Source organism: Eumetopias jubatus, unplaced genomic scaffold, assembly GCF_037043125.1.
Source record: "Eumetopias jubatus isolate StellerSeaLion01/CBP00866 unplaced genomic scaffold, mEumJub1_p1.0 scaffold_7, whole genome shotgun sequence".
NCBI classification, from domain to species: domain Eukaryota; kingdom Metazoa; phylum Chordata; class Mammalia; order Carnivora; family Otariidae; genus Eumetopias; species Eumetopias jubatus.
This window is the reverse complement of record NW_028274813.1, coordinates 9,654,771-9,673,641: the sequence shown is the minus strand read 5'-3', so window position 1 is coordinate 9,673,641 and position 18,871 is coordinate 9,654,771. Positions and strand designations below refer to the sequence as shown.

Genomic DNA, 18,871 nt, shown 5'->3' with positions numbered 1-18,871 from the left:
CAAACCTATAGTGTAAGACAATTTCAAATCCTTTCTCAAGTAGACAAATAATAAAGTAATAAACAGGTGTCTCTACATCGCTGTACTAATACTAGAATCGCTTTAGTAGAAATTAGTTACAACTAAAAATCATCCTGGATCATGCAAAAGATTTGGTAAACAATCAGAAAATAAGGACTAAAAGATCCACTAAAAGAGATAATGCTGTCTCCCAAGATTCCTGTCTCCTTTGGCAAGTCATAAGTGCGTAACGATAGGAAAAATATTACAAAGAAACCTGTGAATAAGAGCTAGTATAATACATATCCATCCACTGGGGTTTCTGAATGAAGTAAACTGTTGAATGTCCAAAAAGCAGAGCACAAGGTAAACAAGATAAATCACTTGGCTTCGACTTAATATTTACACAAGTGAAACACAGGCCTTGCCAGTCTCTTCCTTGAGCACCCACCAGACACCAGAGCGCAACAAAGCCCCAGGATGAAGCAACTCAACAACCTCAGCTACTTGAACATCCACTTGCCAGTGGTAGGAAGAAAGATCATAAAAAGGAGTAAATCCTGGGCCTCAAGGAGATTAAAGTCTTTTATTAACACAGAGGAATTGTTTACAGGATAGTATAACTGCCTGGAACAACCCTCGGAAAACTCATATTGCAATAAATTCTGAATTGAGGGTTTTGATGACCGAGAAACAGTCTGACCACTTCTGAGTATATACCCAAAAGAAGTGAAAGCAGGGACTCAAACAGATACCCGTACATCTATGTTCAGAGCAGCATTATTCACAAAGCCAAAAGGCAGAAGCAACCCAAGGTAAATTTCATCCATGGAAAAATAAGCAAAATGTGTATGTGTATTGAATATTATTAGGCCTTAAAAAAGAGGGAAATGCTGACACACAACATGAATGAACCCTGAAGACTATGCTAGGTAAAATAAGCCAGTCACAAAAGGACAAACATTGTAGGACTCCAATGATATGAGGTTCCCAGAGCAGTCAGATCCAGAGAGACAGAAGAATGGTGACTGCCCAGGTCTGAGAGGTGGGTGGAATGGGGAATTAGTGTTTAATGAGGGCAGAGTTCCAGCTGAAGATGATGAAAAATTTTGAAGATGGATGGTGGTGATGGTTACAAAACAACATGCATGTACTTAATGTCACCAAACTGGTTAAAATGGTAAATTTCGTGATGCATATTTTACCACAAAAAAGGGAAAAACTCTGAATTATTCAGATAATCAGAAGTCACCAGAATATTTAAGGTTAGAAAGAGTTTCATCCATTCAACAGATATTAACTAAGGACTTACCTGCATGCCACGCAGGTTTTTCTCCTAAAATCCACTTGGCACAACAATGCAGTGCAGTGCAATGCAAAGGGCCCACACACAGGCCTCTGAAATCAACCACGACTGAATTCCTGACTGCCACTTCTAGATTCATAACTCAGGTCAATAATCTGAGTCTTCGTTTCCTTGCATGTAAAATAAGGATAATATTGAGTTTGCCTCGAGGTCGCAGTGAGGATTAAATGAGAATGTATATAAAGGCAACTGAAACATCTTGGCACATAGTAACGAGGCACTTTTTATTAATAAGTGTGTCCCTTCTTTCCTTTGCCACAAGAAATGACCACAGAACGTTAAGGTGATGAGTGAGAGAACCTCTATGAAATACCTACTTTCTCATATGAAACCAGCATCTCACTTGTCAGAGAGTGCCCGGGAATAAATCATCTCAATGCCATAAAAGTCATCCTTCCTAGAAGGCAGCACTACACCTAAAGAGCTACCAACTATGTAACACCACAAAATCACTATCAAGTAAGAATCATGAGCCACATCAAAATAAAATGTCTTCTAAAACCAAGACAAGAAAACTCAGCAATGGCCAAACCTCACTATACGACTCATACAAGAGCCCCCGGCAAAATACAGGAGACAGTCTTAACCTTTAATGAGGAGATGATAGCATATACCTAAAATAATGGCAGGAAAAGATCTTTCTCCCCAAATTGACTAATACATCTTTTCTTAAAACAGCATGTTGATGCCATGAATAAATCCATTAACCCATGTTACCATTTAAATGTCCATAGTGACCATTTTAAAGACAATTTTTATGGTATTTCTAACCTATAAACAGAGTAAGTTTGATATGGCCTAAAATGAAGTTCTAAAACAATTATATGCGTGTGTGTGGGTGTGTATATGTGTGTGTGTGTCATAGGCTCCAGAGAATATCCGTGTACCACAGGTAGTAGCTGGCTCTAAAGACAACACTTTGCAAAATAAACCTTATTCCAGAGCCTAGATATTAAGAATATTCCCCAAAATATTAATAGTGCTAAAATCACTATTGCCTAGCAGGTCTCATTCAGAATCCTGTACCACCATCTACCCAAATTACTGGAGCTCCTGGTTAAGATGCATACTCTTATTTAGGAAATTTAATGTTTACAGCAATACATTTTCAATTCAGTGAATGTTTTATTAAAGCACATTTTAAAACATATATTTTCCAAGTTACTTAACTCCTCATTCCTGCCCTTTTCCATTCCCTGAGTGTGCTGCAACTTAAAAAACAAGCAACAGAAAACAACTGAAAATCGGGATTGTAAAGATTCAGAAAATTCAAAGCCAGAAGCACCTCCAAGCAGCACAGACTTCAAATAATCACTCTTTAAAAAGATGAATGCTTTTTAAGTGTGATAGTCCTAAGAAAGCTTAGACTTTTCATATGGATCGGTAACGTGTTGCCAGAAGAATGACTTCCTTCACAAAAGCACTGACTGAACTCTATAGAGCAAAGGACTCCCCACTCATCCCTGTTCTCAGAATGCTATTAGAGATACATTACGTGGTTTGTTAAGCTCTGCGGCGGGCAAAGCCTTCGGGGCAGCTCAGCTTTTCTAGACAATCCACATAAATCTGATGTGCTAACCTAAAATATACACTCACTTCCCGAAGATTAAAAAACCCTCCAGAAAGGCTCCTTTGCGGGGTTCCGGCGTTCTGGCAACAAAAACATCAGAGGGGAGGGGCGAAAAGATGGCCTCGGCCACCCGCCCCAGGGGACCCAGATCTGGTCACCTGCCAGTAAACACGAACAATCCTCCCCGGGCGGGACCCGAAGGCTCGAGCTTCCCTGCCAGCCCCGACAGCCGGCCTTCCTGCCCTCCGAGGAGGCCCGGCGCGCGCGCGGGGGGGGGGGGGGGGGGGAGGGGGGGGCACCGCCGCCGCAGGTCCCGAGGATGCTCCCCGGACGCCGCCGCGGGTCCCGCACCGCTCCCGCGTGCGTACCCGGACCTGTCAAAGCCTGCTCTCCTCCGGCGCGGCGGGCGGCAGGACGGCTCCACGCCCGATGCGGAGGCGCCCGCGGCCGCCGCCAGCGCGACCGCACCGAGTACCCCCAAGGCGCCAACTCCGGAGGGGCGCCGGGGTCGGGGCAGCGCGGAGCCCGGCGCGGGGGACGCCCGGCCCGCAGGCCGCGCCGCCCGGGACCAGGCGAGGCCGCGCCATCTGGTCGCGCCGGCTCCCCTCCCCGGCGGGTCCCGGCCCGGGCACCCACGCGGGCCTCGGCGCGGAGGCGGGCGCGGGGGCCGGGCGGAGCCGCTCCCCGCCCCGCACACAAAGCGACTCCGCGGGAGCCCGCCTCACCTGCAGCACGGGGCGCCGCGGGCCTTCGAGAACCATCGGACCCCTCGCCGGCGCGCGCGTCACAGCCCAGGCCTCCCGGTGCCGCCCGGCGCCGCCGCCGCCGCCGCCATTTCCTCCCGCTCGCCGTCGCCTCGTCCCCGCTGTCAGGTTACTCCATTCACCTGGGCCTGGAGCAGCCTACGCCGCGCCGCGCCTCCGCCTCGACCCCTCCCGCCGGCGCCTGCGGAGACTGCGCAGAGCCCGGCTCGCCCGCAGCCCGCGCACGGCCCGCGGCAACGGCGCACAGGCGCTTGGAGAATCCCACCCGCGCCCGCACCGCCCCTTCCGCGCCCCCACGCTGCGCTCGCCCTGCTCGCCCGGCGCCGGCATGAGAGCGAGCCTGTGATTGGACAGAGTGCGGCGGTGAAAGGTTAATCCTGGCCCCGCAGCCACTCAGGAGCCGGGAGACAGCAGACGCGGGAGGCGGAAGCCAGGCGGCGTTTGCGGCCCTGCGCCGGGAGTGGACCCGGGAGATCCACTGCCTGTGGCCCGCCGCGTTCACCGCCGTCCTGGGCCCGCGTGCCGAGAGTGCGGGGCGTCCGCTCAGCTCGGCCGAGCCTCCTGGCTCTCGGAATTCGTCCGCCTCCATTGTTGCCCCTCTGGCACGCACCGCCCCCTAAACGTGGCCCTTCCCCACGGCCGGAATTGTTCTCCGGAGGCTCAGCGCTCCGCTTACCACCGCCTCCCCTTTTTAAAGGGCCTTCCCACTCGCCTGGTTCTCCCCCGCGGTGGTGGTGCAGGGCCCTCCACATTTGGGGAGACAACAGACCCCACCCCCACCCCCGCCCCGGAACTACTGGGATAACCGGATAATGGGATGGAGACGGCAGCCCCACTTATGTAAACTGCTCATTTGCATAGGTCGCAACCCTCTGCCAAACCTCGTGGCTGTGAATTGAAGTATGGGTGGAGGTCAAGTACGTGACTGGCTTAAAGAGAATTCTGTGAATAGCCCAAAATGTAGGCATCCCTGGCAGAGGACTCCCCCTGATAGACTGGTGTACTCCAGAGGAGGTATAACAGCGACCATGCTTCCAATCTTAAGCATTTGCAGTTAGCACCGACTACGTGCCAGAGACAGGGTTCCATACAGCAGCCACCAGCCCCACGTGGCTCCCCGGCACTTAAAAATTGGCTAGTCCCGACTGGGATGTGCTGGTTGGACTCGGATGTATGTGTTCTTTACGGAAAAAAAAAAAAAATGTAGGAATCGCACTGATCATTTATTGATTACATGCTGAAGGGATATTTTTTAGGTTGGGATAAACATTAGTTTCACTTGTTTCTTTTTTTTGAATGTGAGTGCTGGAAGAATTTTAATGTCTTGTGTGGCCCACATTTTACCACTATTGAACAGGCTGCTCTAGGGTTCACAGGCCTGTGATACTAACCTGGACCCTGTGAGGTGGGGGTTGTAACTGCCCCCTTTTTAACAGCTGAAGAAACTGACTAACCTCCAGCAAGTAAGCAGCTAATAAGTGTACAACTGAGATTAGAACCCTAGGTAGTCTGGCTTTGGGACTGGTGTGCAGGCAGTCACTACTGTGCTCAAATTTTGATCATGGGGCACCTGGGTGGCTCAGCCAGTTAAGGGTCTGCCTTCGGCTCAGGTCATGATCCCAGGGTCCTGATATCCAGCTCCACATGGATCTCCACCTTGGGGTCTCTCAGCGGGGAGCCTGCTTCTCCCTCTCCCTCCCAGCTCCCCCTGCTTGTGTGCTCTCTCTGTCAAATAAATTTAAAAAAAAAATTTTTTTTTTAATTTTGATCATGTATCTACCATAAATTGGCTTGAAGTTTCACTGAAACATAGAATGTTCATGGGCAAAATTAGGAAATAGAATGCTTTGGGCAGATGTCCATAAAAGCATTTCTTAGCCAAAGGCCTCCCCCGGAACACACAGTAAGGCTTTTTGGAGATAATCCTTTATGAGAAGGATGACTTCTCAGGGTGAAGATAGGCTGGGATCCACTAGCAGTGGGAATTTGTGGGCAGGTAAAACTTTTAGCCCCTCCTGCTGTCTTTTCAATCTGTCAAGACTGGCTGAGCTTCTCCATCAGCAGGTTTGTCTGATTTTCACCAATTTTTATTTAATTTTAAAAATAAGTGGTACATACATACGGTTCATCCATCAAACAGCATAAAAAGAAACTCTCTCCCACACCTGTTCCCCTAACAGGTAACCAGTGTTTCTTATTCTTCTGCAGAAGTTTTTTATGCATATACAAGCCAAGACTTCCTCATTTACAAAAATGGTAACATACTACACATACCTACCATACCTTGCTTTTTTTACATAATATATCCAGGAAATATTTTATAGCAATATATACAGAGTTCCTTGCTTTTTTTTTTTCAGTCCCCACCCCATAACATTTATTGCTGGGGTGTGCCATAATTTATTGAACCAATTCTCTATTGGTGACATTTAGACTTCCAGGCTTTTGCAATTAAACATTGATCCATTTGGAACTGATTCAGTATATGGGATGAGGGATGGATCCAAATTATTTTTTCTTTCCAGATAGCTACACAGTTTGCCACTTATTGGCCATTTGTTAAAGACTTCACTTTTACACTCTGCATTTTGTTCCGATGATCTATCTATTCATGCTCCAGTTGCTGATTTGTTTTTAAATCTGGAGACCTAAAGTCTTGTAAGGGATAGAGTTTCACACTTTGTTTGGATCACTAGAAATCTTAGAGCTAATATTTCAGCCCATGTTAAGCAACGGTACAGTACCATGTGGTATGCATTTTCTTTGGGAAATTTTTATTTTCCCTTTGCCCTGATTATTTCCATAATTTTTTTTTTTTTTTGTAGAACAAGCCAGGATATAAATATACCTTTGTTTAAGACTCTCTGTTTGCAAGTAGCAGAAACCAACCTGAAGTAGCTTAACCAAAAGGGAAGAATTTTATCATAAGGTTGTAGGACTTCTCACAAAGCTGGGAGCAGGAATAGAGCTACAGCAAAGAACTAAACCCAAAAGTTGGAAAGCTTTCAGGAACTCAAAGATACTCTGTGTCCTTCCTCTGTGATTTTTTCTTTCTCTGTATTTGCTTATCTCTGTATCTTTCTCTACTAACTAGTTCTCTCTGCTTTTCCATCGACACAGGAGAATATAGCCATTTCCCTATTCAGCTAGGAAGTCCGCCCAGTGTGGAGATCAGAGCACAAATAAAGGAAGGTGGGGTGCAGACCTGGAAAGTCAGGTGGCTGATTATATACACAAGGGGACTACACAAATTAAAAACTATATTGAGGATAATGGAAGCCAGATTTCTCACTGTTGGGGAACGGGGTTACAAATACAGAAAGTGGACAAGCAAGAAGACTTGAGTGATCAGACTGGAATTGGAGGTATTGATGTGAACTTAAGGCTTTCGGTATATATATAAAAGTATATATACGGGATGCCTGGGTGGCTCAGTGGGTTAAGCATCTGCCTTTGGCTCAGGTCATGATCCCAGGGTCCTGGGATTGAGTCCCGCATTGGGCTCCTTGCTCAGCAGGGAGCCTGCTTCTCCCTCTGCCTGCCGTTTCCCCTGCTTGTGCTGTCTCTCTCTCTCTCTCCCAAATAAATAAAAATCGTTTTAAAAAAGTATATACATGTGAATATATACTTCCTAGCTCTGTCCACTGAAAGAGCTTTGAGCAGGAACACTTCGAACAGCCAGGAGAATATACCTCACACCCAGATCTAAACACCATTTTCCACCCAAAGGAACCAGGGCTCCTTGAAGAAAGATCTGATTTCAGGGTCAGGACAGAGAAAGTATAAGATGAGCCTGGAACTTCTTATTGCGCCAGAAAATAGGAAAATGCCCGAAGAGTGAGGGAGACATTTCAAAAGGACAAAGGAGTCCGCTTGAAGGGGCTCCCACTGGCCAAACCTGGGAAATTGGAACATCAAAATAAATGACGATAGTAGAGATTATGTCCCATGGAGTAAAGTAGAATCCATGAGTCCACGCTGATGGTTTTTTTTTTTTAGGAGTAAATAAATGAGGGGAAGACACAGGCCATCCTTATACTAGAATGTAACTAATAAATTTAGAAGGAATAATGGAATTAGAAAATCACCATTTGGGGAATGCAAACTCGTGCAGCCACTCTGGTAAACAGTATGGAGGTTCCTCAGAAAGTTAAAAATAGAACTACTCTACGGTCCAACAATTGCACTACTTGGTATTTATCCAAAGGATACAAAAATACAGATTTGAAGGGGTACATGCACCCCAATGTTTACAGCAGCATTATCAACAATAGCCAAACTATGGAAAGAGCCCATATGTCCATCAACTGATGAATGGATAAAGAAGATGTGGTATAAATAAATACATATATATATAATGGAATATTACTCAGCCATCAAAAAAAATGAAATTTTAGCATTTGCAATGACATGGATAGAGCTAGAGTGTATTATGTTAAGTGAAATAAATCAGTCAAAGAAAGACAAATACCATAGGATTTCACTCTTAGGTGGAATTTAAGAAACAAAACAGATGAACATATGGGAGGCGGGGGGAAAGGGAAAAACCATAATAAACTCTTAAAGATAGAGTACAAACTGAGGGTTGATGGAGGGAGGTGGGCGGCGGATGGGCATTAAGGAGGGCACTGGTTGTGATGAGCAGCGGGTGTTGTATGTAAGTGATGAACCACTGAATTCTACTCCTGAAACCAATATTGCACTGTATGTTAACTAACTAGAATTTAAATAAAAATTTGGGGGAAAAAAATCACCATTTGCTAATCATCAGAGAAGAACCATCAGTGTTTGCTAAATCTAGTGGGTAAAGGTTGGACAAGGCATGAGATAGTTACATAGGTTCAAAGCATCTCCTCATTAAAATTCTCATTTTAAAAATGAGAACATTACAAAAGAGAATCTAGCAGACATCACCTTACTCAAGTATTCAGTGTTAACTGTCATGCAAAAGGTCATAGACACACCCCACTAGCGCTACATGGTGCAGCTATAATATGGACCTTATTGGGGGGAACCTACATGCACAAACATACACCCTATCCGCTGAACTGTCGTTATGACACAGCACAGGCCAAGCACAACTATTATGTATGTACCACGTCAAAGGTTCCTACAGGATGAGGACTGTTTTAGCCAGTGGCCAGGGATACAACAGACAGAGCCATAGTCCAAGACAGAAAGTGGGCCCTACCTGACACTGCATTACATGTTTATATGTTAGCCTAGTTGGGGCTGGAAAATTCCTAGTTTCTCCAGATAATAAGAAATATATCAAGGAAAACCCCAGATATGGTGCTAGGGAGCAAGCACACCAAGGACCAAGGTCTGCTCAGAGGGTCCTGGGAATAGCCTTGCTCACCAGGAACACTGACCCTAGCCCAAGGTCTTGTCTGTTTGCAGACCTGCTCAGTCCAGCTTAGCAAGCTCTTAGCTCTGCTACCAAAAGAGGGAAGGAAATGAGCTTCCAGGGCCATAGAGATTTCTCTCTCATTCGTCTCATTGCCAGTGATGTGATAAATTAACAACAGGTGCTACAGCATCACTTCTGCAATCTTTCTGCCAGAAATGGGTATCTTGACTCTTATGAGGAAGCATCAGACAAACCTGAGTTGAGGGACAATCTACAAAATGACTGGCCTATAATCTGGAAAAAAATTTAAGATAATGAAGGTCAAAGAAGGACTAAAGAACAGTTTCAGAATTAAGGAAACTGAAGGTATATGACAAGTAAATGCAATGTGTATTCCTGGCTTGGTTTGGATCTTTTTGCCCAAAAAGATATCCTTGGTATAATTGGTGAAAAGTAAATGGAGTTTCAGGGTGAAGGGCATACGGGAGTTCTTTGTACTTTTATATTAGTCAGAGTTCTCCAGGGAAACAGAACCAGTAGGATATATAGAGAGAATTATAAGAGGAGATTTTTTTTTAATGTATTTATTTATTAGAGAGAGAGAGAGCATGCACGTGCATGTGCTCGGGGGATGGGTAGAGGGGGAGAATCCCCAAGCAGACTCCCCACTAAGTGAGGAGCCCGATGCCGGGCTTGATCCCACAACCTTGAGATCACGACCTGAGCCAAAAACAAAAGTCTGACACTCAACCAACTGAGCCACCCAGGCACCCCAAGAGGAGATTTTTAATAGGAATTAGCTCACCCTCTTATATCTTCCATCTGCAGAACCAGGAAAGCTAGGGTTGTAATTCAGTCTGAGTGCAAAAGCCTGACCAGGGGCCACTGGTGTAACTCCCAGAGTCCAGGAGCTCTGGTGTCCCAGGGCAGAAAATGGACATACCAACTCAAGAAAAGAGAGAGAACTTGTAGTTCCTTTGCCTTTTTGTTCCATTCAGGTCCCCAGTGGATTGGATACCATCCATCCACATTGGTGAGGGTGACAAATTTTTTTACTTGATCTATTGAATCAAATGCTAGTCTCTTCCAGAAACATCTTCACAGGCATAGCCAGAAATAATCTTTTACCAGTTATCTGGGCATCCCTTAGGTCAGTCAGTTGAGACACAAAATTAACCATCACAACTTTCTTGTGGCTTTTATTTTGGAATTATTTTCAAATAAAAAGTGAAATTAAAAACAAGAACAAAGAAGTAACACTGTAGAAAATTCTAAAGAATCTGCAAAAGACCTACTGGAACTAATATATGAGTTTACCAAGATCACTGGATACATGTTAATATGCAAAAATCATTTATATTTCTATAAATAAATAATAAACAATTGGCAATTGGAATTTTAAAATATAATGGCATCAAAAGACATGAAATACTTGGGGATAAATTTAACAAAATATACACAAGAATTTTACACTGAAAACTAGAAAATACTGATCAGAGAAAGTAAAGAAGACCCAAATAAATCAAGAGGTATACTATGTTCATGGAACAATGACTCAGTATCCTAAAGATGTCAGTTCTCCACAAATTGACCTATAGATTCTATGCAATTCCAACCAAAATCTTGGCAGATGTTTTTGGTAGAAACTTACAAGTTGACAAGTTGGAAGAGGCAACTACTTGACTTCGAGATTTACTATAAAACTACAACAATCCAGATGGTATGGTACTGATGTAAGGACAAACACAGATCAATGGAAAATAATAGAATATTTAAAAAAATCTATTTATACACATATGGTCAACTGATTTCTGCCAAAGATGGCAAGGATGTAGAAAGGATAGTGTCTTCAACAGTGGTACCGGAACAATTAGATACTGATGTTGCAGAAGAAAGAGAAGAAGAAGAAGAACCTCAAATCATACCCTGTATTCATACAATTAACTCAAAATGGATCGTAAGCCTAAATGCAAAACCTAAAAATGTAAGACTTCTAGAAAAACTATAGGAGAAAATCTTTGTAAGCTCTGATTAGGCAAAGGTATCTTTGATAGGAACAAAAACTATAAATCAGAAATTTTAATTGATAAATTTAATTTGGACTTCTCCAATTTTAAAATTTCTGCTCTTTGCAAAAAAAAAAAAACACTGCTAAGAAAATGAAAAGTACAGACTTGTAGAAGATATTTTCAAAATATATATCTGATAAATTACTTGTAAAGAACTCACAACTCAATATAAAAACACAACCCAATTTTTTAAAAGATTTTATTTATTTGAGAGTGGGAGGAGGGACAGAGAGAGAGGGAGTGAGAAACTCAAGCAGACTCTGAGTCTGCTGAGTGCAGAGCCCAAGGTGGGGCTCGATCTCATGACCCTGAGATCATGACCTGAGCAGAAACCAAGGGTCAGACACTTAACTGACTGTGCCACCCAGGCACCCCAACACAACCCAATTTTTAAATATGAGCAAAAGATTTTTTTTTAAAGATTTTATTTATTTATTTGAGAGCGAGAGAGCACATGGCGGGGGGGTCAGAGGGTGAAGCAGACTCCCTGCTGAGCAGGGAGCCCGATACGGGACTCGATCCAGGGACTCCAGGATCATGACCTGAGCCAAAGGCAGTCGCTCAACCAACTGAGCCACCCAGGCGCCCCAAATATGAGTAAAAGATTTAAACAGACGCCTTACCAGTGAACATATACAGATAGCAAATAAACATGTAAAAGCCTTCTCAATATCATTAGTTGTTTAAAAAATGCAATTTAAAACTATAGTGTATACCTTCTAAAATGGCCACAGAGATTGAGCTTATAGAGTGCTGACCTGGGTCTAGAGCAATCAGAACTCTCACGCATTGCTGATAGGAATGCAAATAACCACGCTGGAAAATACTATGGCCATTTCTTATAAAGTATACACTTTCCTTATAACCTAGCAATCTCAATCCTAGATATTTACCTTTAAGAAATAAAAACAAATGTTCACACAAAGACCTCTGTATGAATGTTTGCAGTAACTCTCTTCACAATTGCTCAAAACTGGAAACAACCCAAATGTCATCAGTCGGTGAATGGAGAAACCAATTGTGGTACATCCATACAATGGAATACTACGTAACGGTAAAAAAGGAATGAACTACTGACATAAGCACCAACACTGTTGAATCTCAAAAGTATTATGCCAAGTGAAAGAATTCCAGACATGAAAGGTTACATGCTATAAGGGATTCCATTTATCATTCTGGAAAAGACAAAACTACAATATAGGGAAAGAAATCAAATCAGTTGTTGCTAGGGGCAAAGGATGAAGAGAAGGGATTGATTACATAAAGGTACCAGAGAACTTTTGGGGGTGATGGAAATGTCCTCTTTTTTTTTTTTAAGATTTTTATTTATTTATTGAGAGAGAGAGAGAGAGAGAATGGTAGAGAGCATAAGAGGGAGGAAGGTCAGAGGGAGAAGCAGACTCCCCGCTGAGCAGGAAGCCCGATGTGGGACTCAATCCTGGTCCTCCAGGATCATGACCTGAGCCAAAGGCAGTCGCTCAACCAACTGAGCCACCCAGGTGCCCGGAAATGTCCTGTCTCCTAACCGTGGTAGTGATAATACACTGTATACACTTGACAAAACTCATTGGATTATACACTTAATTTTACCAAATTCAAATTAGACTTCAATAAACCTAACTTTAAACCAAAATCTGTAACTCCGCAGTGGATGGATCTCACTTACATCTTCATGGTCACCCTAGGCTCTAGGCAACTAATACACACACCATCTTTGCCTCGTACCACCTTGTCTCAGACATGAAACCCAGCCTTACCTCCATTTGCCCAGCAAGCTCATTCACTCTCCTCAAGCATAATGACCAAAAACACACACAATGGTGTTAGGTGGCAGGAGGGAGGCAGACTGGGGCAAAGGAGGAGGCTTTGCCTCTTATCAGTGAAGATAACTTCAGCCAAACAGAAGGCACTGTCGTCCTCAAAATGACTTCTGAACACCCCATCACTGTAGAGTTCCTCTGTGTCTTCACCTTGCTCAACTCTTTCCCTGTCTCCTCTTTGGTGACATTTCTGTTCATCTCTTGGGGTCTGAGAATAAAACTGTATCTCACCATCCACCCTCTCAGAACAACGGATGGTTCTTTCTCTGGTACCACATGTGACTCCCAGAAAGTCTAAACTGATCTACTCCCCAGGAACACACAAGCTCCCGAAAACTGGCCAGTGACAGCCCCTACTTTCTGAAAGTCAGTGAGCCTCAGTCTCATAACCACGTCTCCAAAGCTAATGATCCATCAATCCCTAGACGCTCCAGTTTCTGAAAGTCCCCCAATCTTTGAACTCCACACTTCCCACGGCCTGTTTAAGAGCAGCAGTTGGCTCTGATCAGAAAGACTGTGCCAAATACAGCTCTCCATCCCTCACTCAAACAATAAATTCAGCTCTTTAATTCACACAGTGAGAGGTGGCCTCTTCCTCCAACAGGTTTTAGTGCTTGCTGACATTCCTAACTAGCAAGGGCTCGCCCACCCTCTTCAGCTTAATCAGAGTATTGCCCCAGGAAGAAGAGTTCCTTTCCAAAGAGGAATTCTGAGTGTCAGCTGTTACAATTTTTTTTTTCACTTTATTAAAAACACTCATTTATTCACAAAATATTCATTGAGCACTTCCTTTGTAGGAGACACTATTTTTGTGCTAGAGCTACAGAGCTGAAAAAGGTAGACATGGCTCCTATTCTCATGGAACTTACACTCCAACAGGAGAGAATAACAAATACTATCAATGAAATTTCATGATTGTTATAATGACAGATGTATACGGATATGGGGCCATACAATAGGGGAGCCTATCTTAGTTCATGGGGCCAAGGACGTTCTTCCTAAGTAAGAAATCTACTTATAAGCTGTGACCTGAAGTATTAGTAGCCAGGTAAAGAGTACGGTGACTTCCAGGTAGAAGGAACAGGATGTCCAAACCCAGAGGCAAGGAGGTATGGCTCATTCCAGGAACTGAGAGAAGTCCAATATTGACCCACACATAGAGCAAGTGATGAGGAAAGACAGGAAAATGGTGCCAGAACACCAAGGAACTTGTGTATCATGTTAAGGATTTACTGCTTCGTCTCAAAGATGGAGAAGCCATAGAAAGGTTTTCAAGCCAAAGGTGATCAGATCAGATATATACTGTTTAAAGTTAACTCCAGCCAGTGTAGAAAAATAAGAAGAACAAAGTCTGAGTGTTCATTTCCAACAGTGTAAAAGACATGATGATTTTGACCAGGATCGTTCTGGGGGAGAGAGATGTAGCTGAATTAGAGATATCTGGAAGGTAAAAAAGTATGCATTTTAGTCTCCTCTTTTATAGTTGCAGTTTCGGGCTCACCAAGAGTCTGTTTTCTGGAAAGTAGAAGGTGCATTTTGGACAGAGCACTGCTGGGCATCAGAGTTTTGCCCTCTGAACAAAGGCTTATTAACTGGGATTAAGATTAGCAATTTTTAATTTATCGCAAGGTTAAACTTTTGTCATTATTTTGCTTTGTTTTTATCAAAATAATGAAAACAGCTAAACATGAACATTCATCTATTCAAGGAGCCTTTTCAGTTGGAATAAAATGTAGAGAAAAATACACCAATCAGGTACACTCCGTATCTTTTTCCACAGTCCCAGATCATCATTATATCAGGCCTCTCTTTTGACTCGAGTAAAATGAAGTCAATATTTCTTGGCATCTCCCTTTTTGGGATGACTTTTGTTCAGTCATGTCCTTTGCCCTCACATCAGCACTGAATCCCTGAGGCTTATTTAATTTAGAAAGAAAGAACCCCGGCCTTCAGACTATTCAGTATTTTCCCAGGGAAAGTTCCCCAAAACTACTTGCTGCTTTTCCCGGCGCCCCAGATAGCTCCCCTATAGAGTTTCAGTATCTTTTCACTCTGACAGAGGAAGATAAAACAACAGAAAGATTACAGCCATGTGGTTACCCAATCCATGTCATGGTATTTGATTGCCCCCCCCAATTTGGACGACAACAACTTTCCCATATCTTGGCATTAGCTCTTTATCATTTGGAAAAAATGTACACTATACTCTTAATTCGTAGTGAATTGTTACTCAGTAAACAACATTCAGGCAGCATTCATACTTGTATAAAGCCATTTTTAAAAGAGCTTAGAATAATAAAATCAGGTATACTCAGATATTGTTTTTAATGCAGTTAAACAGAATTATAGACTTGAACATTGATTTTAGGATGATTTATTGTTCATTCCTTCTACTACCATTCGCCTACCTGTTTCCCTAGACAAACCAAACTTACCGTGGGTTCAGCTTCTCCATGTGATATGAGCCAGGCAAATCAGAAAAAGGCCAACTGCACGGGGTCATTCCCTGCTATGGCCTGAAGGTTTGGGTCCCCCCCAAATTCATATGTTGAAACCTAACTCCCAAGGTGATGGTATAGGAGGTGGGACCTCTGGGAGGTGATTAGGTCATGAGGGTGGAGCCCCCACGAGTGGCATTTGTGCCCTTGTAAAAGGAACCCCAGAGAGCTGCTCGCCCCTCCCACCACGTGAGGACGCAGCAATGGCGTCAGAGGTCTACAACCGGGAAGAGGGCTTTCCTCAGAAGCTGGTGTCTTTTTATGCATCCACATTTCCTCTTCTTATAAGGACATACTGGATTGGGACCCAGCCATACGACCTCTTTTTACCTTAATCATCTTAAAAAAAAAATTATTTATTCATGAGAGACAGAAGGTGAGAGAGGCAGCGGCAGAGGGAGAAGCAGGCTTCCCGCTGAGCTGGGACCCCGATGCGGGGCTCGATCCCAGGACCCCGGGATCACGACCTGAGCTGAAGGCAGACGCTTAACGACTGAGCCACCCAGGCGCCCTCTTAATCACCTTTCTAAAGGCCCTTTCTCCATATACAGTCACATTCTGAGGTTGGCAATGAGGGCTTCATGAATTTTGTGGGGACACAACACAGCCCATAACACTCCAGAGTGCTTCTGCTGTCACTGGGGTCTTGGGGTGCATGAAACTGATGCCCAGAGTGTCATCCCAAGCTGAACACTGGTGGGAGCCACCATCCTTGCTTGCTTACTGTCCACTTATGACCTTCTCCCTTACCTAATAATTCAGAGGAAAGAAAAAGAGAAGCTATTAGGTGTGAATCTCTTAGACTGGTTCATTCCACCGCTCAAAATCTTCCCTTGCCCCTCATCCAAGCTTTTTAGTGTGGTGTTCAAGTTCCCCCGAAACGCAGCCTCAACCAGGGGTTCCGGTCTCATGTCCTGCTCCCTGATCTGCTGGCTCCATACTCTGGGCACAATGACCTCCTGGGGCCACATCCCCGCTAAAGCAGAGCTTCTCCAGGGCACGAATAACGGTGTCTGTGTCATACCCATCTCTAAGTCTCCACCGTGTGCATGGAGCAAAAGTAAAAAGGAGGAAAGAGAGAGGGGAAGGAAGAAGAAAGAGAAGGAGAGGGAGAACCAAACCCAAGACAGCGTGATTCCCTATGATTGCAACACACAATTGCTTATCACACCACTAGCACAAAGATCCCTTCCTCCGTTTAGAGTTTAGCTAAACATACCTTCTTCGCGCAGTTTCAAGGCAAGTGTGGCAGGACATCGTGGTTCCTGTCTATGTAGCACACACACACATTGTTTTGTCTGTCCTGGTGCAGCACATGCTTTCTTAAATAGGAATGCCTTTTCCCCGCGATCCTACCTCCAACAAGGTGGTCTCCGGGAGGGCCAGGCACAGACCCCACCCCTCATCTCGGGGCGGGACGTGTAAAGGCTGGACCAATCACTATTCCCGTTTCTCCTGGCACATGATACCACCCTGGCCAATCAGAAACCTTCCCTAGGATTGTGCGCCTGGAATTGGTGAAGGTGAATCCCTCTGCCTCGCTAGTGGTGTGGTCCTGGAAGCTGCTGACAGCCAAGTTTCCCCAAGTGTGGAGAGATCCCATTTCAGGGGAAACAAATGACACCAGAAAAACAAACAAACAAACAAAAAACAGGAAAACCGAGTTGGGAGATGGAGATAGGGAGTGGAGGAGGAAAGAGACACTGTAAGATATCCTTAAAGGCGGCTTCATTCCATCTTGCCCCCAGTACTTTTAAAGTCATTTGAATTGCACTTCTGTCTTTGCAAGTAAAATGGATTATAAAAAATGGTAAGCTTGAGGGACGCCTGGGTGTCTCAGTCAGTTAACCATCTGCCCTTGGCTTGGGTCATGATCCCAGGGTCCTGGGATTGAGCATCAGGCTCCTTGCTCCTTGGGGAGCCTGCTTCTCCCTCTGCCTGCCGCTCCCCCTGCTTGTGTTCTCTCTCTCTCTCTCTTTCTCTGACACATAAACAAAAAATCTTTTAAAAAAAATAGTAAGCTTGAATTTTCATTGATCCTTAGCAATTTTTGTGTAAAATGTGGTCAGACGACAGTATATACAGTGAGAGAGAGGTCAAGCTGTTTCCAGATAATCTAGATTGGAATCCAGCTTCATCCCTTACTCGATCATCTTTTTTTTTCTTAAGATTTTATTTATTCATGAAAGACAGAGAGAGAGAGAGAGAGAGGCAGAGGGAGAAGCAGGCTCCCAAGGAGCAGGGAGCCCGACGTGGGACTCGATCCCAGGACCCTGGGATCATGACCTGAGCCGAAGGCAGACGCCCAACCATCTGAGCCACCCAGGCGCCCTTACTAAGCTTCGGTTTTGTCTTTACCCATGATTTGGGGTTGAGAGAATTCAATGAAATATTGTATGTAAAGTGATTAGCACACAATCAACATTCTGCAGGTTGTAGTTATCATGAATAGTAGAGACATGTGGGAAGAATCATTCAAATCAGTTCAATAGAAGCAACACATACTTGAGTACGTCTTAAGTATGAGGATTCTCCACCCTCATAATCCCGTGTTGGGCATCCCAGGATATGAGAGAATTGCCCATGGTCTGTGCCCTCCAGATGCTGACAACCCCTCAGCAAGGGGATTTTCAAAATATGAGATGCTTCCTAGAGAGGCAGCCTATTTCTGTGTGTCTCCCACTTCAGCGATCAGCCCCTGAAAGCAGGAAACGTGCCAGATCCTCTTTGTACCCCGTGCACTTTGCTCCATCCCGGGCACAAAGCAGTAGTTCAATAAAAGTCTGCTGGATGAATGAGCCGTAAAGTAAAAGACACCTGTTCTTTGAAAGTCACTGTCACTGAACTGGCTTTTGAATGGACGCCAAAGAATATAAAGCAGGCGAGGTACAGAAACAAACTCACTCCTGCCCCAGGTTTCAGCTATGATGTTCTCTCTTAAAGTGTCCACACTTGGCAGAGCTTGATCGCATGCCAGAGCAAGCGTGAGTTTTTCAGACTGGACTATCCATGTTTTGGATTTCTCCCAGAAGTTTGGCAACTGGGCAGTGGGAATGTTTCCTCAGTTTCCCCACCTGGCCAGACTCTCTTAGTAAAAATCCAGGAATGTGTCAAGAAGGTGCAGCTCGACTCAGAATGACATTTCTTTGAGGCTTCCCCCCAAAATGAGCTGCCTCACTTTTGACTCTGCCAGGCCAGGGTGAGCAGTCTTCTCGCCAGCCCTGGTGCTTTGTGCACTGTTCAATTGTGCTGTGGAGCGTCTTCTCAGAGCCCATTGTTGTCCGCTTTAAAGCCTCAAAAGCCCGAATCAGTGCTCCCACAAAGGCTGCAGTCCAGTGGCTTGTTGCAGACCATGCAGTTTTCTTAGTTGATTGTTGATTACAGCTTGTCTGTATTGATCAATTTCTTGGAGTGACAATCAACCAAAACCAAAG

General features: G+C 44.4%; 1 protein-coding gene across 3 annotated transcripts in view; it reads right to left on the bottom strand.

Annotated features, from left to right (window-relative positions):
• Positions 1 to 3,886, bottom strand: part of DICER1 (dicer 1, ribonuclease III) — a 72,591-nt gene extending 68,705 nt beyond the window's left edge. For 2 of the 3 annotated variants that reach the window (XM_028098954.2, XM_028098945.2), the window contains exon 1: positions 3,662 to 3,872. The gene's annotated coding sequence lies outside the window, so the exon portion shown is untranslated. Of the gene's footprint in view, positions 1 to 3,661 lie in introns of all 3 variants that reach the window. The other variant, XM_088024468.1, reaches the window with a different exon arrangement.
• Positions 3,887 to 18,871: the final 14,985 nt, after the last annotated feature.